The sequence below is a fragment of the Loxodonta africana genome, chromosome 3 (assembly GCF_030014295.1).
Source record: "Loxodonta africana isolate mLoxAfr1 chromosome 3, mLoxAfr1.hap2, whole genome shotgun sequence".
Lineage (NCBI taxonomy): Eukaryota > Metazoa > Chordata > Mammalia > Proboscidea > Elephantidae > Loxodonta > Loxodonta africana.
The window spans coordinates 112428354-112445514 of record NC_087344.1 but is presented as its reverse complement, the minus strand read 5'-3'; positions in this window follow the sequence as shown (position 1 = coordinate 112445514).

The following is a 17161-nucleotide window of genomic DNA, read 5'->3' as shown; positions in this document are numbered from 1 at the left end:
GGCCTTGATGGAACCTCTGTATTGCTTGTTCTCTGGAGATCGGCTAGAACTCTTGAACCGCTACCATTTGGAAATGTAGCTTTTCAAGTCTGGAAGAAACAAACTTTACGAGGCAATTAAAAATGCAAGGGCCAAGTAGAAGAAGGGTGAGGATCATGCAGATCGGGGGAACTAGGGGCCATAACCAGCTAAACAATTGTGAAAACCACCCTCCCTTTAAGTCGCTGGTAATGCCAGGCAGATTGCTGGTGGATATGAGGGTGGTTTGTAGCCTTTTTACCAAGATGCTTGTTCAAGAATGTGAATATTGACCTCTACTTTGGCTGAGTTATTAATATAAGTACAGCAGGAGGTATTAGCCATGGCACACACTCCTCCTCTAGTGGATAAGAAGTCCAGCACCATAAAGTTGTCAATGATCATGTTAACGAGGGTATCTAGGGATTGTTGTTGAAGCTTGATGGAAGTTCCTGTTTCATTAGCAGTGCGCTCTAGGGTGTAAGTGAGATTGGCCAGCATGAGCTCATGATTTAAAATGCCTTCCCAGGGCCCTGCCAAGGTTGAATGACTTTATTGCCCAAAAGAATGTTATCTAAAATTCCTCGTTTTTGACAGGGAGATTTTACCATCTCTCTGTTGTTGTTAAAGATAGTATGGGTGGTTGGGTCGTATGTGGGCTACCGCACACTGTCCATTTGTGAGGAAGGGGTTTAGACAGTGGGTGGCTACAACTCAGAGGTCATCTTGACTAGGGATATACAATTGGGGAAGTGAGGATTTCCCACAAATGAAGATGTATCCAGGTGAGGCACAAGTTTGATGAGTATTGAAGGTGATTGATACATGTTTGGGTATACCAGGAATCAGTACCTACACACCCTGGTAGGAGGCCAGGGGGTCTCCAAGTGGTTCTTAGCTGACATGCAGGCTCCCAGAGTTTCTGGAGGGTCTTATTAGCACAAGTCTGAGACAGCTGGGCCCAGTTTCTGGGTTATTGAGGTACTAAAGCCCAAGGACACGGCCCTTGTATTAAGTATTTACAAGGCATTGGTTTAGAGTCATTTCTACAAACATTTCTGCTGTCGTTAAGACAAGCATGAGTTGTATTTGGGGAACATGATACAGAGTTCCAGTCAGATGCCCGTACCCAGGTTTTATCAGTAAAGGTGAAGGGATCAGTAAGCTGGGAGAGTGTATGATGCCAAATTAGGTTTTTAGTGTTCTCACAAGTAGACTGGTTCCCTTGGGTGTAGTTATAAAAGTCAGTTACATTAAAACAAGGATATTGTTGTGGTATGTTAAGAAGGGTCGTGATGAAAATTGGGGTAAGGGTATATATTGAGGCTGTCTCTCCCTCAACTGCTTGGGGTACATTTGACAAATTGGTCACAGGGACAGCAGTGGGTAGGCCATGCCCCGTACTCTGGGGATGTTGATGACAAGCCCAACAATTTTTGAGATTGCCTCCAGTGGTGGCAGCCTGAGAAATTTGAGTAACAGTACTCTCACCCCATGGGGAAAGGAAGGTTTTGAGTTGGGTATTAGGGGAGGCAGTGACAGGTCTCCCACTCCAGGCCAAGACAAAGGTGAGGGTTAAGCTGAGCATCATATCATACCTTTAAGAGTAGTAGAGGCAGTTACATATAACTATTAAACAGGTTATATGGAAGGTCTATGGGGGTGTTTGAAAGAGAGCCTCTCAGGCCAAAAAAAAAAAACAAACCTGTTTTCAGTTATCTCTTAAGGGTTATTTTTCTTGAACAGCCATGTCCAGTCTACTGCTTTCTAGGAAGAGTCACAGCGAACTGTTTCTGTGTCTCTAGAAGTTCTGGTCTCAGCGACAGGTGGAGCCTTCTTTATCCGGATGTAATGGACCCAAGGCCTCACTCCCTCTAGTTTTACAGAAGAGTGGGTAGTTAATAAAACAAGATAGGGTCCCCCCCACACTTCCTGTAGGCTACGATCTGTCAGTGTTTAAGGAGAACCCAGTGACCCGGTTGGAAAGAATGGAGAGGGGTATCAGAAGGAAAGGACAGCTTCTTCAGAGTATTGAGTTATTGATGACTGAGCTGCCTGCAAGACTTGTACGTAAGCTCGGATCAAGGCCTTTTGTTCTAAGTGAGGGTCCCAACCTGCCCACCTTAGGAAAGGCCTCCCATATAACATTTCAAAAGGGCTTAATTTAAGCCCGTTTCTAGGAGCAACCTTTATGCTCAAGAGAGCCAGTGGCAGGGCATTTACCCAAAGTAGGTGGGTTTCTTGACACAGTTTGGCAATAGTCTTTTTTAAGGTGTGGTTCATCTTTTCTACTTTTCCCGAGGACTGGGGCCTCCAAGCAGCATGTAATTTCCACTTAACTCCCAACACAGAGGAGATGGAGTGTGTTACTTCAGCCATGAAGGCTGGCCCATTGTCTGATTGGCTGGAGGTTGGGGGCCCAAACCGTGGGATGATTTGTTCTAACAAGGCCTTTGCCACTTCTGCAGCTTTCTCTGTCTTGCAGGGGCAAACTTCAACCCAATTTATCTACCAACACTAGTAGGTATCTCAGGCCTCCAGGGGCAGGGAGCATGACTGTGAAGTCTACCTGCCAGTCTTCTCCTGGGTATTGTCCTCTATATTGTTTTCCTTGAATGGGGGGTCGCTGTGTATGTCATGGGCTGCTCTATGCACAAATTTCGCATCTGCGAACTCTTGTGGATGACACTGGTCATTCGAGGTCCTGCCATTACGGGTCTAGCCCAGTAGTGAGTAGCTTCTACTCCCCAATGGGTACCTTCGTGGAGAGTTTTGAGGATCATCCACAATTATCCCTTGCGCTCAGGGTTTTTATACCAGTGTCCCTCTTTTTCAGAGAACCCCCACTCTTCTCTCCTTTTTTTGTCTTCAAGGGTATACATGGGCTGAAGGTCCCTTAGGTGGTCCGTGGGAATAAGGGGACATGCCTGGGCAGGCTCGGTTGAGGGCGAGCTTATCTGTCGTGCTGCTTTTTTGGCGGCTTGCTCAGCAAAGTTGTTACCCTGGGCCTCTGGAGATGTCCCCTTCTGGTGTCCAGGACAATACACAACTGCTGTTTCAGTGGGTAAGAGTACAGCTTCCAAGAGTTCTTGTATTTGTTGTCCATGTTTAATTTTTTTATTGTTAGCTGTTAACATTCCCCTCTCTCGCCAGATGGCGCCATGGGTGTGCCACAATAGCCTTAACCATGCCCCACAGAGAAGGCATAACCTGAGTCAGTCTAAACCGTGACCCTTTTACCTGTGGCTAGGTGGAGGGCATGGTTAAGGCTATTGTTTCTACCTTTTGAGCCAATGTCCCAATGGGTAGGGGTTCAGCTTTGATCACCTCTGGAGTGGGTTTGATGGTGACAACTGCATATCCACCATGTCGCATACCCTCTTTTACAAAGCTGCTGCCATCAGTGAACAGCTCTAGGTCTGGAGCCTCTAGGGGCTGGTCTCACAGGTCTGGATGACTTGAGAAGCCCTCTCCTATTGTCTCGACACAATCATGTCATTGGTCCCTATCCAGTGATGGAGTGGGGAGGAGGGTGGCTGGGTTCAAGGTGGTGCATACCTTCAGGGTGATTAAGGGGTTGTCCAGTAAAATAGCCTGGTACCTTCCCATCTGACCTGTAGTTAACCAGAGTCTGCCCTTTTGTTCTAGCAGGGTCAAAACTGCATGAGGGGTGTATACTACCATGAGCTGTTGCATAGTCAATTTTTCAGCATCCAGTTTTAGGATCACAAGTGGTTGCCACTCCCCTAAGGCAGGCAGACCAGCCCTGGGCTACAGAATCTGTTTTGAAAAATACTCTACCATTGTCTTCAGGGGCCCCAGCATTTGTGTGAGGAACCCAAGAGCAACTCCTTACCTCTCATGTACATACAGCTTGAAAGGCTTGGTTAGATTTGGGAGGCCGAGGGTGGGGGCCCTCATGAGGTCGGATTTTAGTTCTCGAAAACACTGTTGGCACTGGGGTGTCCATATAAAAGGATCACTATCTGCTCCCTTTGTGGCCTCGTATAGGGGTTTTGCGATGAGTCCAAAGTTGGGGATCCAAATTCGGCAGAACCCTGCCATCCCCCCAAACGCACGGAGTTGTCGCTTTGTTGAAGGGACCTAAGTTTGGCAAAGAGCCTCTTTACGGGCTGGGAGGAGAGTTCTTTGTCCCTCTGTAAGGGAAAAGCCTAGGTATTGAACCTCTTGGCGAGTAAACTGGGCCTTTTCTTTTGAGAGTTCATATCCTAAGGCTGCCAGGTGATTCAGGGTTTTAATTGTGTTTTTGTCTGAGGCCTCTTTATTGGTGCTGGCGATCAGCAGGTCAACATATTGAAGGAGGACCCCCTCCTCTAATTGTAACTTTTGGAGATCTCTCCCCAAGATTTCTCCAAAAATAGTGGGGCTATTTATGAACCCTTGGGGCAGCACTGTCCAACAATACTGAGATCTTTGCCCACTTTTGTCCTCCCACTGGAAAGCAAAGATTTCTTGAGAGTCTCTTTCAAGGGGGACGCAGTAGAAGGCATCTTTTAAGTCTAAAACAGTGAACCATCTGCTGTCTTCCAGGAGTGCAGATAATATGGTATATGATTTGGACACCACAGGATGTATGTCACTTACGATTTGGTCAATGGCTCTGAGATCTTGTACAAACTGATACTCTCCAGTTGGTTTCTTCACCAGGAGGATCAGGGTGTTGTAGGGAGATTGGCAAGGCCGGATCAATTCATGTTTCAGGAACTTGCCTACCACCTTCTGGAGCCCATCTTTTGCTTCTTTCCTGATGGGATACTGTCGCAGGCAGGGGATGGGAGCCCCTTCTTTGAGCCAGATTCTAACAGGTTGGGCAGAGACCACCCATTCTGGGAGTCTGTCAGCCCACACACGGGGGTCTACCAACCCTTCCCAGTCTTTTTCTAGGGAGAAGTTCTCACCATGGGGCCTTTGGGTATTAGTGAGGAATGCCTATAAGGCCCAGGCTTGTTTTGGGGGTACACTTACCTCAACTGCTGGTGAGGCTAGCGTGACCTGGGACTGTAATTTGGTTAGGATATCTCACCTAAGCAGGGAGACAGGGCATTCTGGGATATACAGGAAGTTTTTTTTTTTTTTTATGCACCAATTGGTGGGCCCCTGCTTTGCAGGTGAAGGGTTTTAAGAAATTCCATTTTCCTGGTGGCCCTGTGACTCCTACAACTTGAGTTGTTTTTTTAGAGGGGTGGGGGCTTGGTTTAAGACTGAGTGGGTGGCCCCAGTGTCCAGTAAGGACTCAACTTTTTCTCCCCCCACTTGCAGGGTTATCTGGGGTTCTTTGGGGGAGATTTTAACTGACCCCTTTAAGGGGGTCAGTTATATTCCCCGGGCCTCATCCCTGTGAACTTGGGTCTTGACTCACCATCTGGCATTCTCCCTTCACATTCTCTTCATACCTCCTTCTCCGGCGGGATTCTCGTTGCCAGTGGCCCTCCTGTTTGCAATATGCACACTGGTTTGGGCCCAAAGTGGGGTGGCCTCTCAGCTCCCTGGGCTTCTCTGAGTGAGCTCTCAGCTCTTTCTCTTGGTGTCGGGAAACTTGGTTCTGGCCTGTACGTGCTGGTTGGGTCAGGGCTGCTGCCAGAAGGGTGGCGTGTCACCTCATTTTCCTATCTTTTTGTTCAGTGTCCTTGTCCCTGTTGTTTAAAACTTGAAAAAGCAATTTCTACCAACTGAGATACTGGCATACCCGGCCCCTGTTCTACCTTTTGGAGCTTTTTCTTGATGTCCGGAGTGCTCTGTCCGATGAAGAGCACATTAATCATCTGCTGATTCTCTTGTGCTTCGGAGTTCAGGTCTGTGTGTTGTCAGAAGGCCTGAAAGATTCCTTCAAGAAACTCAGAAGGATTTTCTTTCAGTTTTTGTACTGCATATACTTTAGAGAGGTTTTTTTTCTTTTGTTTTGAGCCCCCTCTTTTAAACTGGTTAGTAGACAGTGCGGTAGTGCTCCAGTCTGTTCTGTCCTAGTTCCTGATTGGGATCCCAGTTGGGGTCCTGCCTGGTATGGCTAAAGATGCCTCTTGTTTAACTGGGTCCTGTAGGTTCTCAGTATGTTCTCGCTCTGCCTGTTGCCTAGTTTTTTCTAGCATCATTCTCTTTTCTTCTGCTGTAAGGAGGACCTCCATTAGAGCTTGGCAATCTGCCCAGGTGGGCTGTGGATATTGAAAATGGAGGAGAAAAAAAAAAAAGAAAAACTTTAAGGTTACGCAGAGACTCTCAAGCTTGTCTTCTTGGGCTATACCCAAACCGAGACCTATGCCTTGAACCCACAGCCAGGGTTGGTAATTCTTGGGATTACAGTCTTCCCAGGGATGAGAAGAAAAAAAGAAAAACATGCCCTCTTCCACATGGAGAGAAAATAAAAGATGGATCCTAAGCTGAAAAGGAGAGAAGAGTGTTCTGAAAAACCCCGCAGAAGGACTTGAGCCCCTCAGATCACCAAACAGGTGAGGGCCCCTTAATTAGAGGAGAGTGGGTCCCAGTGGGCCACAACTTCTATTTCCCTCGCTGTTATGGGGTTTGGTCTTAGGACTGCGCTTGGCCACCCTCTTCTTGCCTAATTCCCCGAGACCAGTGGAACAACCTGTTCGAGCATGCTTACCTGAAGTTAGAGGCCTCTCCCGCCCATTTCTGTTCCCAAGCTGAGGTGGGAACTCGGCGGACTTTGTCCCGACTGGGAATCGTGTAGCTGCCCAAGACACCTTACCGATCAAATGAGATCGGGGTGCACCTTAAGAGGTATCAGGGGTCTGGAAACTCAGTGCCAGGGTTTTGCAGTCAGCCGTCCCGGCAGAGTCGCCAGAATTTGTGACTGAACGCTACTCGGGTTCTTGTCCGGTCTTATTAGCAGATTGAATTAAGACGGACACTGATCGCAAGGGAGACAGAAAATGGCGAGTTTATTGTCTGCACACACAAGGAGCGTGTGGGGTCTAGAAAACATAAGGCCACGTGCTTGCTCTCTAAGGGGGCTGGGGAGCTTTTTTTTCCAATGGCGTCGGGAGTTGGGTTCGGTACCCGGAACTTTCCGCCCTTAGCCCTCCCATGCCCGTATTTAGGGGTCCGGATACTAAATCATCTTCTGCCAGATGTGCGTGTAGTGGGACCTCTTGCTTCTAAAATGGAATCGGGTAAAATCATGGACTGGGAAATATCTTTCCTCCCGGTGACAATCGGGTCCAGAAATGGGAGGGGGGTCGGTTGAAGATTGTGGTATCTTCAATCTGTGCCTGCTTCAAGGTGTAGCTTGGGCCAGTTCAGTGGATGGAGCCACTACCTGCTGTGACTTTCTGAAAAACGCTGCTCAAAACAAGTTTGTGGTTAGCAAGACAAAGAAAGGGGGGAAGGAGTGTTGATAGGAGTTTTCAATATGACTACAGCCAATAATGTCTATGGGACTCGAGAAGAAGTAAATAACAAGAAGAGGGAGGAAGTAAATGACAAACAATTGTTGAGTTCTTTAGAAAGTGATAAAAGTAATAAGGAAAACTTAATAAATCAAGAAGCATATATTAATCTCAACAGAAACATCTAAGAATAACAAGGTACAACAAAAAGTTAATTGAAAGTAGAATAGTGAAAACGATAGTAAAAATGATAGAGTTTCTGTTTCTAACAAGAAATAAAGGATAGATGAGATAAACCCGGCCAGTAAGCAAACTAAAAACCAAAAAAAAAAAAACCAAACACACTGCTGTCGAGTCAATTCCGACTCATAGCGAACCTATAGGACAGAGTAAAACTGCACCATAGAGTTTCCAAGGAGCCCCTGGTGAATTCAAACTGCCAGTCTCTTGGTTAGCAGCCATAGGACTTAACCACTCTGCCACCAGGGTTTCCAGTAAACAAACTATATCAGCAGTTTAAATATAAATGGATTAAACACTCAGAAGACATCAGACTGGATAAAAATTCATGAAATCTACTTATATTCTCTTTTTGAGATGCTTTTGGAATAAGAACACGGGTTGAGAATAAGAAGATGGAAAAAGATACTACGCAGACACTAGCCAATATGACCCACCAACTGATGTGGCAAAAATACTGACAAACTAAGTTTTAAAGAGAAAAATGGACAGTTCACAATGATGAAAGGGTGAATTTAACAGCAAGTTCAAAACTGTGTACCATAGCATTAACTTCAAAATTTTGATAAATCTGAAAGAAAAAGAAAAATCACGTCATTGAAAATCATGATATAGGTTGCCCTCAACTTATGACAGGGTTCCTTTCCAATGACTCCATTGCGAGTTGGTTGTGATGGAAGCTGAATACTTTTTTTTTTAGTTTTCATTATTGCCTTTTGTTATCGTGAGAATGATAGCATTAGCAAATTATATGCTGCAACACTGTAGTGAATATTACTAATGATAAGATGTGCCAAGAAAACAAGATGATCTTAAGTGTGGCTTATGATAACTCAAATACGTTGTAAATCAGGGACTACTGGTACCTTTTAGCTAAAAGAAAAAAAAAAAGCTGACAAATATCAATCAGCTAGTAGGGTATTTGAACAACACATCCAGCCTGGTCTAATAATTATTAAACACTGCACCGAACAATTGCATATGTAACACTTAAAAATAGACCAAGTATTGAGTTATAAAGCAGTTCTAAAATCCCAAAGGACGTATATTATGGAGAATATGTTCTCTGATTACAATGGAATTAAACCAAAAATAGCAAAAAATTAGAAAGTAACTGAAGTTTGGAATTATACTGGTGTGTCAAAGAAGAAACGACAATGGAAAAGTAAAGCATTTTTAAAGAGATCTAAATATATGGAAAAATAATTGTGTTCATGGATTGGTAGACTTAAGATGTCAGTTCTACCCAAAGTAATCTACAGATAATGCAATGCTTATTAAATTCAGAGCCTTTTTTTGTAGATTTGGGAAACCAATCCTTAATTTCATATGGAATTGCAAGGAGTCCCAAATAGCCAAAACAATCTTGGGGGAAAAAAGAGCAGAAGGCCTTACACATCCTGATTTTAAAATGTACTACAAAGCTGCAATAATGAAAACAATGTGGTACTGGTACAAGCATTGACATTGAGCAAAGGAATAGAATTGACAATCCAGAAATAAACCCTACGTACATCTATGGTCAGTTGAGTTTTGATAAGGATGTCAAATCTAATCAATGTGGAAAAGATAGTCTCTTCAAGTAATAGTGCTGGGGCATGCAAAAGAATGAAGCTAGGCCCATACCTTATACCATATACAAAGATTAACTCAAAATGGATCAATGACCTAAATATAAGCTAAAACATGAAAATTTTAAAATGTAAAATAGAGGCAAAGCTTAAAGACCTGTTAGGCAATTTTTAGATATGACACCAAAAACATGAACAAGAGAAAAAAAAGGACTTAATCAAAATTAAACATTTTTGTGCATCAAGGAACATTAAAGAAAGTGAAGAGACAACCTACAGAATGGGAGAAAATATTTAAAAACAAAGATAAAAGCTCAGTATCCAGAATTTACAAGGAACTCAAAAGTTTAGCCAGTTTAAAGATGGGCTAAATACATGAATAGACTTTTCTGCAAAGAAGATACATAAATGACCAACAAATAAATGAAAAGATACTCAACATCATTAGTCATGAGGGAAATGTAGAATGAAATCAAAATGAGGTATCAACACCCACTAAGATGGCTATCATTTTAAAAAATAATAGAAAAGCATGATGGTGAGGATGTGGAAAAATCAGAATCCTTGTACATTGCCGTTGGGAATGTAAAATGGTGCAGTCACTGTGGAAAACTGTTTAGTGGTTTCTAAAAATGCTTGGTGTGAAAATACCATTAACCCAGCAATTCCAGTCATAGGTACACACCTGAAAGAATTACAAGTAGTGACTCAAAAAGACACATGTACTATGCAGCATTATTCATAATAGCTCAAAGGTGGAAACGATCTAAGTGTCCGTCAACGGAAGGTGGTATATACACACAACGGAATAATAATTGGGTATAAAGACAAAAGAAGTTATGATATATGCCATGATGTAAAAAAAAAAAAATTGCCGTCAAGTTGATTCCAACTCATAGTGACCATATAGGACAGAGTGGTTTCCAACCCATAGGGTTTCCAAGAAGCACCTGACGGGTTCAAACTGCTAAAGGTTTTTGGTTGCCAGCCGAACTCTTAACAACTACATGGCCAGGGTTTCCTCCACGACATAGATGAACCTTAAACATAATGCTAAGTGAAATACGCCATACACAAAAGGACAAATATTGTACTATCCCACTTAATATGAAATATCTGGAATTGGTAAAGCCATGGAGACAAAGAAGATTGGTGGTTACCAAGGGATGGGGTAGTGGGGGAAAAAATCAGTGTCCACTTGTTTGTTTATTTTAAGTAATATTGTGTTTTTGATGAACGTTCACACAGCAAGTCAGGTTTCCGTTTGACAATTTCCACACAAATTGATCAACGATGTTACAGTGGTTACATTTTTCACATTGTGATACAGGCTTCCTTTTCTCATGAGCACTTCTCAGTGACATTTACTTTGATCATACTGTGGTCACTACACCCACATTTGGTGTCACTTTTCCCATCACCAAAAATAACTATGATCTAGAGCCTGTTTTTCCCTCCCCTCCTCCCCCTGGTAACCACCAAAGACCATTGGTGTCTTCCTAAGTATATATACACACACATATTCTTGTCTTCTTATAAAAGAGTGATCATACAATATTTGACTTTATGTACTTGGCTTATTTTACTTAGCATTATGCCCTCCAGGTCCATCCATGTTATGTTTCACGGACTCATGATTTTTCTTTATGGTTGCACAGTATTGTACCACATTTTGCTTGTCCATTCATCTGCTGATGGGCATTTAGGTTGCTTCCATTTTTTTTTGCTATTGTGAATAAAGTTGCAGTGAACATAGATATGCATATATCTGTTCGTGTTACTACTTTTAGGTCTCTAGGGTATACACTTAGGAGTAGAATAGTTCTATTTCTAGGTTTTTGAGAAAGCACCATACCATTTTCCATAGTGGTTGTACCATTTAACAGTCCCACCAGCAATGGGTAGGGGTTCCAGTCTCTCCACATCCTTGCCATCATTTGCTATCTTTTTTCTTTTTTTTTTTAATCAGTGTTATTTTAGCCAGGGGAAACCCTGGTGGCATAGTGGCTAAGTGCTATAGCTGCTAACCAAAAGGTTGGCAGTTCGAACCCACCAGTCGCTCCTTGGAAACCCTAGGGGGCAGTTCTATTCTGTCCTATGGGGTCACTATGTGTCAGAATCGACTTGATGGCAATGTGTTTTTTTGTGTGTGTGGTTGTTTTAATGACTAATGATCTTGAGCATCTTTTCATGTGTTTGTTGACTGCTTGGATTTCTTCTTTGGTGAAGGTTCTGTTCATGTACTTTGCCCATTTTGTAACTAGGTTGTTTATCTTTTTGTTATTGAATTGTTGAAGTTTTCTATGAATTTTGGAGATTAGCCCTTTAACGGATGTTTCATTTCCGAAGATTTTTTCCCAGTCTATAGGTTTTCTTTTTACTCTTTTGGTAATGTTTTCTGATGAGCATAAGTTTTTCAGTTTTTATGAGGTCCCTTTTATCTATTTTGTCTCTTATTCATGCATTTGTTTTTATGCTGGTTATCCTATTTTTAAAAAAGATTAGGTCCCATAGTTTTCCCCCTATGTTTTCTTCTAGGACTTTTATAGTTTTAGGTTAACGTTTAGGTCTTTGATCCATTTTGAGTTAGTTTTTGTATATAGTATGAGATATGGGTCTTGTTTCATTTTTTCTGAAAGAAGATATGCAGTTTTGCAGCACCATTTATTAAAGAGACTGTTTCTGCCCCATTCAGTGGACTTTGACCCCTTGTCAAAAACCAGTTGCCCATAGATGGCTGGGTTTATTTTTGAGTTCTCAACTCTAATCCACTGGCTTATATGTCTATCAAACAAATACCAAGCTGTTTTGATTAAGTAGCTTTATAGTATGTTTTTATATTAGGGAATGTTATGGATTGAATTGTGTCCTCCAACAATGTGTGTCAACTTGGCTAGGCTATGATTCCTAGTATTGTGTGATTGTCCACCATTTTGTCATTTGCTGTGATTTTTCCTTATGTGTTGTAAATGCTACCTCTATGATGTTAATGAGGCAGGACTGGAGGCAGTTATGTGAATGAGGCAGAGCTCAATCTACAAGATTAGGTTGTGTCTTGAGTCAATCTTTTTGAGATACAGAAGAGAAAAGTGAGCAGGAAGATAGGGGAGCCTCATACTACCAAGAAAGTAGTGCCAGGAGCAGAGCATGCCCTTTGGACCCAGAATCCCTGTGCTGAGAAGCTCCTAGAACAGGGGAAGATGGATGACAAGGACCTTCTTCCAGAGCCTACGGAGAGCGAAAGCCTTCCCCTGGGACTGGCACCCTGAATTCAGATTTATAGACTCCTAGACTGTGAGAGACTGTGAGAGAATAAATTTCTCTTTGTTAAAGTCATCCATTTGTGGTATTTCTGTTATAGCGGCACTAGATAAGTAAGACAGGGAGCGTGAGGCCTCCTGCTTTGTTCTTATTATTCAATATTGCTTTGGCTATTTGGAGTTTCTTTCCTTTTCCTATGAAGTTGGTCATTAGTTTTTCCATTTCAGTAAGGAATGTTGTTGGGATTTGTGTCAGGATTGCATTGGGTCTGTAGATCACTTAAGGTAGAATTGACATTTTCAGCATATTAAGCCTTCTAATCTGTGGGCGTGGAATGTCCTTCCACTTATGTAGGTCTCTTTTAGTCTCTTGTGGTAATTTTTAAATTTTCATTGTATAAGTTTTTTATGTCCCTGGTTGGGTTAATTCCCAGGTAGTTTATTGTTTTAGGGGCTATTGTAAGTGGTATTGTTTTCTTGATTTATTTTTTGGAATACTCCTTTTTAGTGTAAAGGAATTGATTTTTGTGTGTTGATATTTTATCCTGCAACGTTGCTGAACTCTTCTATTAGTTCTAGTGGTTTTCTTGTAGATTCCTTAGTGTCTTCTATGTATAGGATCGAAAACCCTGACAGTGTAGTGGTTAAAAGGTATGGCTGCTAACCAAATGGTTGGAAGTTTGAATCCACCAGGCGCTCCTTGGAAACTCCATGGGGCAGTTCTACTCTGTCCTATAAGGTCGCTATTAGTCAGAATCAACTTGATGGCAATAGGTTTGGTTTCGGTTTTTTATATATAGGGTCATGTCATCTGCAAATAGAGATAGTTATTTCTTCTTTTCCAATTTGGATACCTTTTATTTCTTTCTTGCCTTGTTGCTCTGGCAAGTACTCCCAGTACCACGTTGAATTACAGAGCGGATAATGGGCATCCATGTCGCATTCTCATTCTCTAGGGGAAGGCTGTCAGTCTTTTTCCAATGAATATGTTGGCTTGGTTTTGTGTACATGCCTTTGATTATGTTGTGAAATTTTCCTTTTATACCTATTTCACTGAGGGTTTTTATCAGGAAAAGGTGTTGAATTTTATCAAATGCCTTTGCTGTATCGGTATGTTCATATGGCTCTTTTCCTTTGTTTTATTTATGTGGTGAATTTTTTTGACTGATTTTCTAATGTTTAACCACCCTTGTCATCATGGTATGAATCCCACTTGATCCTGGTGTATGATTTTTTTTTTTTTTTTTTGATATGCTGGTGAATTCCGTTGGCTAGAATTTTGTTGGAAATTTTTGCTTCTGTATTCATGAGGAATATTGGATCTGTAATTTTCCTTATTTTTGTTGTCTTTGCCTGGTTTAGGTATCACGGTTCTGTTGGCTGTTATAATAGAAAGAGTTAAGGAGTCTTGCTTCCTCTTCTCTGTTTTTGAAGAATTTGAGTAGTATTGGTGTCAGCTCTTCTCTGAATGTGTGGAAGAATTCCCCAGTATACCCATTTGGTCCTGGGATTTTTTTTTTTTTTTAAGGATATCATCGATCTATTCTTTTGTAGTGGGCCTGTTTAGATTTTCTACCTCTTTGTGTAAATTCAGGTAGGTAAGTGTTTTTCTATTATGATCTTCTTTATCTCATCTGGATCTGTTGTAATGTCTTCAGTTTCATTTCTTAATTTGGTTATTTGTCTCATCTTATTTTTTTCTTTTGTCAGTCTAGCTAATGGTTTGTCTATTTTATGGATCTTTTCAAAGAACCAGCTTCTGAATTTGTTGATTCTTTCTATTGTTTTTCTATTTTCTATTTCATTTATGTCTGCCCTGATCATTCTTATTTCCTTTGTTCTGATAGCTTCTTTTTTTTAATTTTTATTGTGCTTTAAGTGAAAGTTTACAAATCAAGTCAGTCTCTCACACATTTTATACACACCTTGCTATATACTCCTACTTGCTCCCCCCTCTTCTCTCCACTCTTTATTTTTGTGTCCATTTGGCCAGCTTCTGACCCCCTCTGCCCTCTCACCTCCCTCGAGACAGGAGCTGGCCACATAGTCTCATGTGTCCACTTGATCCAAGAAGCTCACTCTTCATTAGTATCACTTGCTATCCCATAGTCCAGTCCAATCCCTGTCTGAAGAATTGGCTTTGGGAATGATTCTTGTCTTGGGGTAACAGAAGTTCTGGGGACCGTGACCTCTGGGGTCCTTCCAGTCTCAGTCAGACCATTATGTCTGGTCTTTTTACGAGAATTCGAGGTATGCATCCCACTGCTCTCCTGCTCCCTCAGGGGCTGTCTGTTGTGTTCCCTGTCAGGGCAGTCATCGGTTGTAGCCAGGCACCATCTAGTTCTTCTGGTCTCAGGCTGATGTAGTCTCTGGTTTATGTGGCCCTTTCTATCTCTTGGGCTCATAATTACCTTATGTCTTTGGTGTTCTTCATTCTCTTTTGCTCCAGGTGGGTTGAGACCAATTGATGCATATGAGGTGGTCACTTGCTAGAGATTAAGACCCCAGACGCCACTCTCCAAAGTGGGATGCAGAATGTTTTCTTAATAGAGTTTATTATGCCAATAGACTTAGATGTCCCCCTGAAACCATGGTCCCCAAACCCATGCCCCTGCTACACTGGCCTTTTGAAGCATTCAGTTTATTCAGGCAACTTCTTTGCTTTTGGTTTAGTCCAGTTGTGCTGACCTCGCCTATATTGTGTGTTGTCTTTCCCTTAACCTAAAAGAGTTCTTATCTACTATCTAATTAGTGAAAACCACACTCCCTCCCTCCCTCCCCACTCTTGTAACCATCAAAGAATATTTTCTTCTCTGTTTAAACAGTTTTTAAGTTCCTATAATAGTGGTCTCATATAATATTTGTCCTTTTGTAACTGTCTAATTTCACTCAGCATAATGCCTTCCAGATTCCTCCATGTTATGAAATGTTTCACGGATTCATCATTGTTCTTTATCGATGCGTAGTATTCCACTGTGTGAATATACCATAATTTATTTATCCATTCATCCGTTGATGGGCACCTTGGTTGCTTCCATCCTTTTGCTATTGTAAACAGTGCTGCAGTGAACATGGGTGTGCATATATCTGTTTGTGTAAAGGCTCTTATTTCTCTAAGATATATTCCAAGGAGTGGGATTGCTGGATCATATGGTAGTTCTATTTCTAGCTTTTTAAGGAAGCACCAAATCGATTTCCAAAGTGGTTGTACCATTTTGCATTCCCACCAGCAGTGTATAAGTGTTCCAGTCTCTCCACAACCTCTCCAACATTTATTATTTTGTGTTTTTTGGATTAATGCGAGACTTGTTGGAGTGAGGTGGAATCTCATTGTAATTTTGATTTGCATTTCTCTAATGGCTAATGACCATGAGCATTTCCTCATGTATCTGTTAAAAAAAAAGAGCTACCTGAATTTCTTCTTTAGTGAAATGCCTGTTCATATCCTTTGCCCATTTTTTAATTGGGTTATTTGTCTTTTTGTTGTTGAGTTTTTGCAGTATCATGTAGATTTTAGAGATCAGACGCTGATCAGAAATATCATACCTAAAAACTTTTTCCCAGTCTGTAGGTAATCTTAGTGGTCAAGTACTATGGCTGCTAACCAAAGGGTCGGCAGTTCGAATCCGCCAGGTGCTCCTTGGAAACTCTACAGGGCAGTTCTACTCGGTCCTATAGAGTCACTATGTGTTGGAATCTACTTGACGGCACTGGGTTTGTGTTTGGTGGGTAATCTTCTTACTCTTTTGGTGAACTCTTTGGATGAGCATAGGTGTTTGATTTTTAGGAGCTCCCAGTTATCTAGTTTCTCTTCTGCATTGTTAATAATATTTTGTATATTGGTTATGCCATGTATTAGGGCTCCTAGCATTGTTCCTATTTTTTCTTCCGTGATCTTTATAATTTCAGATTTTATATTTAGGTCTTTGATCCATTTTAAGTTCGTTTTTTGCATGGTGTGAGGTATGGGTCTTCTTTCATTTTTTTGCAGATGGATATCCAGTTATGCCAGCACCGTTTGTTAAACAGACTATCTTTTCCCCATTTAACTGAGTTTGGGCTTTGTCAAATATCAGCTGCTCATATGTGGCTGGATTTACGTCTGGATTCTCAATTCTGTTCCATTGGTCTGTGTATATGTTGCTGTACCAGTACCAGGCTGTTTTGACTACTGTGGTGGTATAATAGATCCTAAAATCAGGTAGAGTGAGGCCTGCCACTTTGTTCTTCTTTTTCTGTAATGCTTTACTTATCCCGGGCCTCTTTCCCTTTCATATGTAGTTGGTGATTTCTTTCTCCATCTCGTTAAAAAATATCATTGGAATTTGGATCGGAATTGCATTGTATCTTTAGATTGTTTGATAGAATAGACACTTTTACAAAGCTAAATCTTCCTATTCATGAGCAAGGTATGTTTTTCCACTTATGTAGTTCTCTTTTGGTTTCTTGCAGTAGCGTCTTGCAGTTTTCTTTGATGAGTAGGATCGTTCATCTCCTTTGTGGTTACCTTAATATTTACCCCTATTTTTCTAAGTTTAAACATAACTTTTATTTTTTTATATTGCCTTGTCTTCCTCTCCATATGAAAGATCTATGACTACGTTTCTTAGTCCCTCTTGATTGTTTTAATGTTGTCTTCTTTTACATAACTACATCACTGTTTCCCTGTCTTGAGCATTTTTTTAATCTTGATTTATTTTTGTGATTT